The 3,949-nt window shown below is 38.6% G+C and overlaps 1 long non-coding RNA gene across 1 annotated transcript; it reads left to right on the top strand.

The window, feature by feature from the left end:
* The first annotated feature begins 992 nt into the window (after positions 1 to 992).
* On the top strand, positions 993 to 2,742 carry LOC131183417 (uncharacterized). Its single transcript, XR_009151504.1, has 3 exons — positions 993 to 1,073; positions 1,697 to 1,765; positions 2,526 to 2,742. It is a non-coding gene; the product is annotated as an uncharacterized LOC131183417 (long non-coding RNA).
* Positions 2,743 to 3,949: the final 1,207 nt, after the last annotated feature.

Below are 3,949 nucleotides of genomic sequence, written 5' to 3' on the forward strand. Positions count from 1 at the left end.
TTACAAGCCTAATGGATATGCCACCAATTGGAGATGAAAATAGACATAAAAGAGCACAATTTTCATTAAGGAACCATTGCCAAAACTGAACCAAACTTGGTGAAACAATTGACCAAAGTGAGTTGATAGCAGGCTGCCACTGCACTAAACTGACCAAATGAACAGTAACTGCTCATTTGGTCATAACTCGAGCTAGGTAGGTCAAATTGACCTGAAATTTTACCAGCAATTAGATATGATATAGACCTAAAACTTTCATGAAGAACACCAACCCAAATTAGGCCATTAACTCATTCAAATCATTGAGCAAAGTTAAAATTTCTGTACTGAAATTCTGCAGATTTTTAGTTGAGCAGCAAAGTTTGGATAGCTATAACTCTCTCTAGAAAACTCGGATTTAGGCGATTCTTGAACCGATGGAAACCTAAGACATAGTACAACATTTCATATGAAGAAAGTGAGACCAAATTATGAACTTAACTTGATCAAATAATTGACCAAACTTGGACCAAAACCTGCCAGCACCTAAATTGCAGTATGAACGATTGCACGTGAACAGTAAAATTATTTTGGCCATAACTTGAGCTACAAAACTCCGATTGAGGTGATCCAAAAATGAGAATACACTTAAGACAATAAGGAACATTTTCTATGAAGGAAGTTTTGTCAAATTCCAACAGTAGATCGACCAATGGAAGAGTGCAACTTCGAAAAACCAAAACCGAAAATTGGCAATTTTGCCAAAATGACCTAAGCTTTAAACAAATGACCAAAACCAACAAGTTTGGTGACCAAAATGTGGTATGTGGGTGAAGTTGGAGTTCCCATACCTATTAAGCCTTAGAAAGTCAATAATTTGACTTGAATAGTGCAGTGAATAGTAACCCGAAACACAAAATTTCGAGAACGTCGAATTTAACACGTTAGAGTTAGGTAAATGTGAAGCTAAGTTTATTTTGAATTTATTTTAAGTTCTAGTACTGAAACATTGTAAAATTGTGTGTTTCAGTTGAAAAGAATATCGGGAAGGAACCCGAGGAACCGAGTCGAGGCTAAAGGACGACTCGTTTGAGGTTTGTGCACAATGTATACTTTTATAATCATCTTTTGCATATTGTTTTGAATAATGTGAAATATTGGATTATGGCATTCTTATGATGTTTGATCTAAATTGTTGAAAATTATTGTGTATATTTGAAATGACAATGTTTAGCAAATTGTTAAGATAAGTTTTGAAGCCACAGTGTCATGACCATATATTTGAACACCTCACTAGCACGACTAGTGGGGGTAATTAGTTTCGAATTTTGATTCCTTCTCTGGAGAAGTGTTGAGGTGTGCCAGTAGAAGAGGATGTGAATGGATATCCATATATTTGAGCTAGCTAGCCTTGTGATATGATTTCTCTTTAGCCTCTGGCTATTGATATTCATGTGATTTCTCTTTAGCCTCTGGCTATTGAGATTCTATTTGTTTCGAATGGCGTGATCTAACTGTGGGTTTTATGAAATGTGTTTTGATACTTTGAAATAAACTTGGTTTACATGTAAAATCTTACAATGCATGATTGTATTTAATTTTCATGTTTAGTCAAATTTTTGAATGAATGTGCTTTAAGTTTTGCATAAAGATTATTTTAGTATATTGTGTACCACTGAGTCTTAGTACTCAGCGATAGCTTTTATTGCTGTCGCAGATACAGAAATTAGAGGAGCAGCAGACTGAGCTGCTGAGGTGTGTGAAGTCATCAGCTTGAAGTCTTCGGGTATAATTTATACCCTAATCAGAATATTTCTTTTGATGTATATATTGCACATAAATGTATGGACATGTACATGGGTCTTGAGCAGCTTGTACAAAGTTTGTATAAAAGTTGTAATAAATTTTAGTTTGGACTTCCTGAATGTAAATTTTAGTATGATGAATATATAAATTGTTTATCTTGAATGGAATATGAATAAATGATATTGATGGACAGTATTTTGAAGAAATTATTGAACTTGTGAATTTGAGAAATTGTTTGAGATTGAGTTTGAAATTGAAGTAGTGGTTGAGAAAAACTTTTAGAAGTGTTTTTTTACAGGTATTCGAAGAACGATTTTCTCAAAATACAGAGGAAACTCTGTCAAAATTTTTATAAAATTTGCGGAAAACTAAAATGGCCAAAAATATTAATTAGTTTTAATTTCAACTATTTGTTTTAAATACTTATTTGAAATGCTCACCACTTGTCAAAGATAAGAAAATTGTTTTAAAATCCCTTGTAGGGTACTTAATGAGTTATCGGTAGGTGAAGTTCGGTAGTTCATTAGGTATTCTACGGGATCATGTTATGCCTTACAGAGGGGTAAGGTGTGACATGTTTTAGTGGTATCAGAGCAAGTTTTTGAATTATGTTTTCAATTGTGAATTTGTGTCTTTTCTTTGTTAAGTACAACTGCTCAATGTCCATATTTGTTACATACAGTGCATTACATCATGAATATGAACTAACGGAGGGAAATCTCCTTGTGTTACTTGTTCAGGAGATACCCTAACTTCAGCCTGAAATGGAAGAAGGGGATCGCTCAGTTGAGCAGTCTGTTGAAGCTGAGGCACAAGGGGAAGCCCCAGCTTTACCGAATGTCAGTGGGTCAGCAGCACCAGCCCCACAAATGCCGCAAATTCCTGCACAGTTCGCACAGCAGATAGCGGCAATGTTTCAACAAATGGCTGGGGGTATGTCTGCTCAAGCTCCACCCCAACCACCTGTGGCACAACCACTGCCTCGGCCAGATACGCTTTGATAAATTGCTAAAGTATGGGGCTGCAGAATTTAAGGGTACAGTGGACCCTTTAGAGGCAGAGCAATGGCTTGAAAGAATGGACAGAGTGTTTAAGAAACTGTACTGTCAAGATGAGCTGAAGTTGGAATATTCCGTGTCGCTACTGCAAGGGGATGCGTATGATTGGTGGAAGACCATCCCCCACAAATTTGAACCACGATCTTGACACAGGGATGACTTCATCGAGAGTTCGCATGCAAAATACATCGGATGCATATGTTGATCAAAAACTGCAAGAATTTTTGAGTTTGAAACAAGGGAACCGAACTGTAGCAGAGTATGAAAGAGATTTCTCAAGGCTAAGCCACTATGCTAGAAGCTTAGTCTCCACCCCCAGAGACAGATGCAAGAGGTTTGAGTCCGGGCTAAGACAGAGTCTGAGAATGCAAGTTGTGGGTTTCAGACATCAGAAATTTTCTGAATTGATCTCACAAGCCTTGGAATTAGAAAGGATAGAATCAGAAGGGGCAGTGAGGAAGGGTTCACAAGAGAAAACACAAAAAGAAAAGGGGGAAAAATCAGTTTAACAGATTTATGGTGCTACCTTTGGAAAGAGAAAGAAGTTTAGTGGACCCAGGGTCGGGGTGGAAGATTTAGTAGAGGCAGATTTTTGGACAGAGAACCCCTGTGTCCGGCCGCAGCTGCGAGGTTCACAATCTACCCGCCCCTGTGAGACTTGTGGCAAGATTCATAGGGGGGAGTGTTATTGGGCCACTGGAGCCTGTTTTAACACCGGAGGCAAGAGTCATTTAGCAAGAGACTGTACTAGTGCTCCGAGATATGGTCCAGCTCCTACTACTGCCGAGGGATCTATTGCAGTCCCGCTCCCGCAGGTTCACATCGGCCATGGCAGAGGAAGAGGCAGAGGTAGAGGCACTGCTTCAGGCAGTCAAGGCACAATTGGTCAGTCAGGACAAGGAAGTGCTTCAACCAGAATCTACGCAATGAAACAGCGAGAAGAGGCTGAGACTTCTGATGTGGTAGCTGGTACATTCTCTATCTCTGATCAAGAAGTATTTGTATTGTTTGATCCGGGTTCAACCCATTCATATGTTAGTGCTAGCATAGTTTGTTCACTTGCTGTTCCATGTGTGCAAAGGGGTTTTAAAGTGCTAGTAACTAGT

This window comes from Hevea brasiliensis, chromosome 9, assembly GCF_030052815.1.
Source record: "Hevea brasiliensis isolate MT/VB/25A 57/8 chromosome 9, ASM3005281v1, whole genome shotgun sequence".
Lineage (NCBI taxonomy): Eukaryota > Viridiplantae > Streptophyta > Magnoliopsida > Malpighiales > Euphorbiaceae > Hevea > Hevea brasiliensis.